This window comes from Dipodomys spectabilis, unplaced genomic scaffold (genome assembly GCF_019054845.1).
Source record: "Dipodomys spectabilis isolate Male_0828 unplaced genomic scaffold, ASM1905484v1 ptg000422l, whole genome shotgun sequence".
NCBI lineage: Eukaryota > Metazoa > Chordata > Mammalia > Rodentia > Heteromyidae > Dipodomys > Dipodomys spectabilis.
Window position 1 is genome coordinate 7,801,164 of NW_024871099.1, and position 7,808 is coordinate 7,808,971.

The window sequence follows — 7,808 nt, forward strand, 5'->3', positions numbered from 1 at the left end:
TCTTTTCTTTCTTTCCTTCCCTCCTCCCTCCCTCCTTTCTTTCTTTCTTTCTTTTCTTCCTTCCTTCCTTTCTTTCTTTCTTTCTTTCTTTCTTTCTTTCTTTCTTTCTTTCTTTCTTTCTTTCTTTCTTTCTTTCTTCCTTCCTTCCTTTCTTTCTTTCTGCCAGTCCTGGGGCTTGAACTCAGGGCCTGGACACTGTCCCTGAGCTTCTTTTGCTCAAGGCTAGCACTCTACCACCTGAGCCACAGCACCACTTCTGAGTTTTTCTAAGTGGTACTGAGGAATGGAACCCAGGGCTTCATGCATGCTAGGCAAGCATTCTACCACTAAGCCACATTCCCAGCACTTTCCTTCTCTTTTTTACTTTTTTTTTTTTTTTTTAGGTCCAGTCATGGGACCTGAACTCTGGGCCTGGGTGCTCAGCTCTTCAGCTCAAGGCTAGCGCTCTACCACTTGAGCCACAGCACCACTTCTGGCTTTTTTCTTTTTGCTTATGTGGTGCTGAGGAATTGAACCCAGGGCCTCATGCATGCAAGGCAAGCGCTCTACCACTGAGCCACCTTCCCAGCCCTTTCCTTTTCTTTTTTTTCTTTTTTTGGAGGGGGGGGTCTGGTCATGGGGCCTGAACTCTGGGCCTGGGCGCTGTCCCTCAGCTCTTCAGCTCAAGGCTAGCGCTCTACCACTTGAGCCACAGCGCCACTTCCGGCTTTTTTCTTTTTTTGCTTATGTGGTGCTGAGGAATCGAACCCAGGGCCTGATGCATGCAAGGCAAGCACTCTACCACTGAGCCACCTTCCCAGCCCTTTCCTTTTCTTTTTTAAGATGGGTCTCATTCATCTGTTTTGCCCAGGCTGGTCTTGAACTCCAAGGCTTAGTCATCCTGCCTCAGTCTCTTGAGTTTCCAGACTATACAGACATGCACTATGGCTGCTTCTGGCTGAAATCAGCTCCTCCTTCGTTATCAAACCCACCTCCCCCCCCCCATCTAGGGTCTCCTGTTTAGCCTGCCTGCTGCCACCCCCAGCCAGGAGGGTTCCAGTAAATCAGATCACATTCCTTTCCTGCCAGTAACCCCCCAGTGGCCTCTCTACTCACTGGGAATAAAAGCCAACTCTTTGCAATGGCTTCTGAGGCCTTGCCTCCACCTCTTCTCCCTTCCTCTCCCCTCCCCTCAGTTCTCTACCCCTCCCCTCCCAGCTTCCCCTTCATTCCTCCTCCATCTCCAGTCAGCCTCTCTGCTGTCCCTCACACATGCCAGACACATTCCGGCCTCAGGGACTTGGCCTTTGCTTTCCAATCTGACAAGGAAGCTTTTCCCCAAATGTATGGAGCTCTGTCCCTCATCCCTGTCAGCCTTTAACTCACAAACTTGCTTCCCTGGTAAGACCCTGCTTGACCACTGGATTTCCTCCCCACACCCACACCCACCCCCTCTCTCTCTGCTTGTGTGTGCTTGAATTCAGGGTGTAGGCGCTTGTCCTCCAAATTGGTACTCTACCACTTGAGCCAAACTTCCACTTCCAGCTTTTTGGTGGTTAGTTGGAGATGAGTCTCATAGACTTGCCTGTCTTGGAACTGTGATCCTTAGATCTCAGCCTCCTGAGTAGCTGGGATTACAAGTGTGAGCCACCAATGCCCAGCCTCACTTTAACAACTCCTCATGGGTTGATAAATGACACAGATAGGCTTACTAGTAGAATTCTTCTCCAAAGTACTTCCAGCCCTCCTTTGAGGCAGAATAAATGAGGCCTGGTCCTGCATTCAGTGACACCTCCACTACAGCACTCACAAAGGAAGGATGAGGTTACCAATCAGAGTCAAAATATTTATTGTGCAGCTAGAATTCAGGGCCTGGGCATTGTCTTGGAGCTCTTTTGCTCAAGGCTAGCACTCTACCACTATGAGCTATAACTCCACTTAATTTTGTCGGTTATGGGGCTTGAACTCTGGGCCAAGGTGCTGTCCCTGTGCTCTTCAGCTCAAGGCAAGCGCTCTACTGCTTGAGACACAGCACCACTTCTGGTTTTCTAGTGGTTTATTGCACATAAGAGTCTCATGGACTTTTTTGTCTGGTCTAGCTTTGAACCTCAATCCTCACATCTCAGTAGCTAGGATTACAGGTGTGAGCCACCAGTGCCTAACAACAACCCCTTACTTTTGAGGCAAGGTCTCACTATGTAGCCCAGACTGGCCTGGAATTTGGAATCCTCTTGCCTTAGCTTGCCTAGTGCTGCCATTATAGGCATGTGCCACCACACAGAGCATCGTGTTCTTTATAATTTTAAAAATTATTTATGTTTATTTACTTCTTGGTTATTTGCTCAAGGCTAGTACTCTACCACTAGAGCCACAGCACTTCTTATTGCTTTTTCTGTGTATGTGGTATTAGGGAATAAAATCCAGGGCTTCATGCCTGCAAGCACTCTACCACAGAGCCACATTCACAGCCCTGTATGTTTGTTATTGTTGTTTCTGTCAGTCACGGGGCTTGAACTCAGGGCCTGGGCACTGTCCCTAAGCCTCTTTGTGTTCAAGCCTCTTTGAGCCACAGTGCCATTTCTGGTTTTTTGAGTGGTTAATTGGAGATAAAAGTCTCACGGGGACTTTTTTTGCCTAGGTTGGTTTTGAACCATGATCCTCAGATCTCAGCCTCCTAGGTAGAATTACAGGCATGAGCCACCAACACCTGTATGTATGAATGCTGTATGTATGTTTTGAACAGCAGGTGATTGTTTTGTGTTTGTGCTACTACTGGGGCTTGAACATAGGGTCTCATGCTATTCTTTAGTTTTTTTTTTTTTTTGGGGGGGGGTGGTCCAGTCGTGGGGCCTGAACTCTGGGCCTGGGCGCTGTCCCTCAGCTCTTCAGCTCAAGCACTCTACCACTTGAGTCACAGCGCCACTTCCGGCTTTTTTCTTTTTGCTTATGTGGTGCTGAGGAATCGAACCCAGGGCCTCGAGCATGCAAGGCATGCGCTCTACCACTGAGCCACCTTCCCAGCCCTCTTTCTTTCTTGTTTTAGCCAGTCGTGGGGCTTGAACTCAGAGCCTGGGCACTGCCCCTCAGCTGTTTTGTTTTTTTTTTGGGGGGGGTCCAGTCATGGGGCCTGAACTCTGGGACTGGACGCTGTCCTTCAGCTCAGCTCTTCAGCTCAAGGCTAGCGCTCTACCACTTGAGCCACAGCCACAGCACCACTTCCGGCTTTTTTCATTTTGCTTATGTGGTGCTGAGGAATCGAACCCAGGGCCTCATGCATGTGAGACAAGCGCTCTACCACTGAGCCAACTTCCCAGCCCCCCCTCAGCTGTTTTTGCTCAAGGCTAGCACTCTACCACTTGAGCCACAGTGCCGCTTCTGGCTTTTTTTTTTTTTGCCAGTTGTGGGTCTTGAACTCAGAGCCTGGGCACTCTCCTGAGCTTTTTCTTTTTTTGGGGGGGGAGGGGGTCTGGTCAAGGGGCCTGAACTCTGGGCCTGGGCGCTGTCCCTCAGCTCTTCAGCTCAAGGCTAGTGCTCTACCACTTGAGCCACAGCGCCACTTCCGGCTTTTTCTGTTTGCTTATGTGGTGCTGAGGAATCGAACCCAGGGCCTCAGGCTTGCAAGGCAAGCACTCTACCACTGAGCCACCTTCCCAGCCCCTCTCCTGAGCTTTTTTGCTCAAGGCTAGCACTCTACTTTGAGCCACAGCACCACTTCTGGCTTTTTCTGTGTATGTGGTGCTGAGGAATGGAACCCATGGCTTCATACATGCTAGGCCAGCACTCTACCACTAAGCCACATTTGCAGCCCCTAGCCTTTGTTTCTTCTTCTTCTTCTTCTTTTTTTTTTTGGTCAGTCATGGGGATTGAATTTAGGGCCTGAGCACTGGGCCTGAGCTCTTTTGCTAAAGGCAAACAGCCCTCTACCACCTTGAGCCGTAGCTCTACTTCTGTTTTTTGAGTGGTAATTGGAAATAAGAGTCTCACAGACTGCCTAGGCTGGCTTTGAGCCAAGATCCTCAGATCTCAGCTTCCTGAGTAGCTAGGATTACAGGTGTGAGCCACTAGAGCCTGGCTATTCTTTAGTTTTTTGGCTAGGGCTGGAGCTGTACCATTGGAGCCACTTCCACTTCTGGCTTTGTGTTTTTATTTTTTCAGTACTGGTATTTGAACTCAGGACTTTATGCTTGTCAGGCAAGCAGTGTACCATTTATTTATTTATTTATTTATTTATTTATTTAATTTATGTCAGTTGCAGGGCCTGAACTTTGGGCCTGGGTGCTGTCCCTCAGCTCTTTAGCTCAAGGCTAGTATTCTACCACTTGAGCCATAGCACCATTTCTGGCTTTTTGTGCTTATGTGGTTCTGAGGAATCGAACCCAGGGCCTCATGCATGCAAGGCAAGCATTCTACCACTGAGCCACCTTCTCAGCCCCCTGTTATTCTCTTTTTAAAAGCAGTAGGAGGGGCTGGGAAGGTGGCTTGTGGTATAGCGCTTGCCTTGCATGCTCAAGGCCCTGGGTTCGATTCCTCAGCACCACATAAGCAAAAAGAAAAAAGCCAGAAGTGGCACTGTGGCTCAAGTGGTAGAGCGCTAGCCTTGAGCTGAAGAGCTGAGGGACAGCGCCTAGCCCAGAGTTCAGGCCCCATAACCTGACCCCCCCAAAAAAAAAATAATAAAAAAATAAAAGGAGTAGGAATGAAGGCATAGAGAGCTTAAGTGACCTTCTCAATATCACAGAGCTGGGAAGAAGCCCAACTGGGATTTGACCCCAAGCAGCCTGACTAAGGCCTCCTGCAACATCACCCCATCCAACCCTGTATCTTTAATGAACTGTGTGACTATGTTAATCATGCTTTATGTAATTCTCCTAGGGGCAGGGTACAGTTCCCTGCTCACACCTGTCCTCCAGGACAGGGGGAGTAAGCTTTGGAATGTGGATTCCTAAAGGCAGGTTTCCTATATGCAAAGCTGTAAACTGGATGAAGCACTGGGCGTGGGGGTCCCTCCATAGACATAAACACAACACAGAAAGATCCTTAACCTGACAGCACAGGACACCCTCCCTCCCCACTATGGATGGCAGAATACTATCTTGGAGGATAAGTTCCATCACGGATAGCAGACCTCCCCCACCTCTGTCCCCCCAGTGGAATCCTTCCTCACACCTGATGTGAACTGACTGTGGAACACAAAATTCCATTCTAAGAAAAAGCTACTACGGGGAATGTGAACTAACTACCCAGTGTGAACTTTGTGAAAGATAGTAGCCTGCAAGTCAGGCTTGTTATTATTGCTTGCTTGGCTTTTTTTTTTTTTTTTTTTTGGTCATAGTGCCTGAACTCTGGGCCTGGGCGCTGTCCCTCAGCATTTCAGTTCAAGGCAAGCACTCTATCACTTGAGCCATAGTGCCACTTCCAGTTTTCTGAGTGGTTTATTGTAGATAAGAGTCTCAAAGAATTTCTTCCCTGGGCCAGCTTTGAACAGTGATCCTCAGGTCTCAGTCTCCTGAGTAACTATGATTACAGCATGAGCCACCAATGCCCAGCTTTTTCTTTTTGGCAGGGGTGGGGGATGGAGGTGGAGGTGAGGGTAGGAACTGGAGTTTGAACTCAGGAATGTCATTGGACAACTGGTAATTTTTCCAAGCCATTCACAAGTAAATGGGAATGAATGAGATTACTATGACCTACAATAGATGTGTTTCCTTCTTTTTTTTTTTTTGGTCAGTTGTGGGGCTCGAACTCTGGGCTTGGGCGCTGTCCCTGTGCTCTTCAGCTCAAGGCGAGCACTCTACCACTTGAGCCACAGTGCCACTTCTGGTTTTCTAGTGGTTTTATTGGAGATAAGAGTCTCATGGCCTTTGCTGCCCAGGCTGGCTTTGAACCGCGATCCTCAGATCTCAGCCTCCTGAGTAGCTAGGATTACAGGCGGGAGCCACCAGTGCCGGGCTAGATGTGTTTTCTTCTAAGGAGTCGTGTGTGTGTGTGTGTGTGTGTGTGTGTGTGCTGGTACTTGAGCTTGAACGCATGGCCTGGGCCCTGTCCCGTCTCCTTTTCTCCCCCTCTCAAAACTAGCACTCAGCCTTCTACACTCCACTATTTCACCGTGTTGGTGATTGGGTTGGGTATACGAGTTTCATGGAAGCTGGGTGCTGGTGGGCTCACACCTGTAATACTAGCTACTTAGGAAGCTGAGAATAACAGTTCAAAGCCAGCCTGAGCAGGAAAGGCCATGAGACACTTATTTCCAATTAACCACCAGAATACTGGAAGTGGCACTGTGGCTCAAAGTGGTAGAGTGAGAGTGCTAGCATGGACCAAAAATGCTCAGGGACAGCTTTCAGGCCCTGAGTTCAAGCCCCATGAACAATTAAAAAAAAAAAAAAAAGTTGAGCCAGGCACCAGTGGCTCACACCTATAATCCTATCCTTCCTAGCTACTCAGGAGGCTGAGATTTGAGGAATGCAGTTCAAAGCCAGCCCAGGCAGGAAAAGTCTGTTAGACTCTTATGTCCAATGAACCACCAGAAAAATGGAAATGGCATTGTGACTCAAGTGGTAGAGTGCTTGCCTTGAGCTGAAGAGCTTAGGGACAGTGCCCAGGCCCAGAGTTCAAGCCCCATGACCAACAAAACAAACAAACATGCAACATTGCCCTGACATTGTTACAAATTTTGCCACCAAAATGTCAACAGATTTTAATTTAAGCTCAGAGCTAGTGGCTCACACCTGCAAGTCTAGCTACTCAGGAGGTTGAGATCTAAGGATCATGGTTTGCAGCCAGCCCAGGGAGAAAAGTGTCAAACTCTAATGTCCAACTAACCAGAAAAAAAAAAAAAAAAAGAAAGAAAAAAAGAAAGAAAGAAAAGGCAGAAGTGAAGGCTATGGCTCATGTGAGTGTGAGACTCTTATCTCCAATTAACCACCAGAAAACCAGAAGTGGTGCTATGGCTCACATGGTAGAGCACTCTGCTTGAGCTGGAGAGCTCAGGGACAGCATCCAGACTCAGAGTTCAAGTCCCACATCTGATACCCCCCCCAAAAAAAAAAAAGTTGGATTGGGAATGTGGCTGAAGCCCTGGGTTCCATTCCTCAGTATCATGTAAACAGAAAAATCCAGAAATGGTGCTGTGGCTCAAGTGATAGAGCACAGCCTTGAGCAAAAAGAAGCTCAGGGACGGTGCCCAGGCTCTGAGTTCAAGCCCCAGGACTGGCCAAAAAAAAGTTTCACAGTTTTAGGCTGGCTTTGAATCCCGGATCCTTAGATCCTTAGATCTCAGCTCCTGAGTAGCTAGGATTAGAGAAATGTGAGCCACCAGGGCTCGCTGCCCAGATATAGGTCTTGAGAAGACTACAGTACTGAAAACCCATCACAGGAAAAGGAAACCTTCCCTGGGCCTTGGTACATCGCTCTCCATTATGCTGGGTCCAGGACTATCTGATGTGCAGAGTAGAAGATCATGGACATATGTAGACAGGTCCACACCTGGTGTACACTATATCCAGGCAATAGGCATCTACTAACAAGGCATAGCCCATCCAATCCATCTCACCTCCAGTGTGACGAGACTATTAGAAATCTCCCTCCTCCAGGTATGAACACCCCCACAGGCTAGCTCAACAGAATGCAGTGTGCAGGCCCAGGAAGTATCACATTTCTCCATCTTGTGCTCCCAGCCACTCCAAGCTTTGGGGGCGGAGGGGGGGGGGGGATGAACTGCGTCGTTCTGAGTGTCAAAATCTTGAGGGAAGTGACAGGTCTCTCCAGAGCCCCTCAAAGTCCCAGGCTGCTTGCACTGCCTAGGCAGCAGCGCGCGCCACCCTACAGGC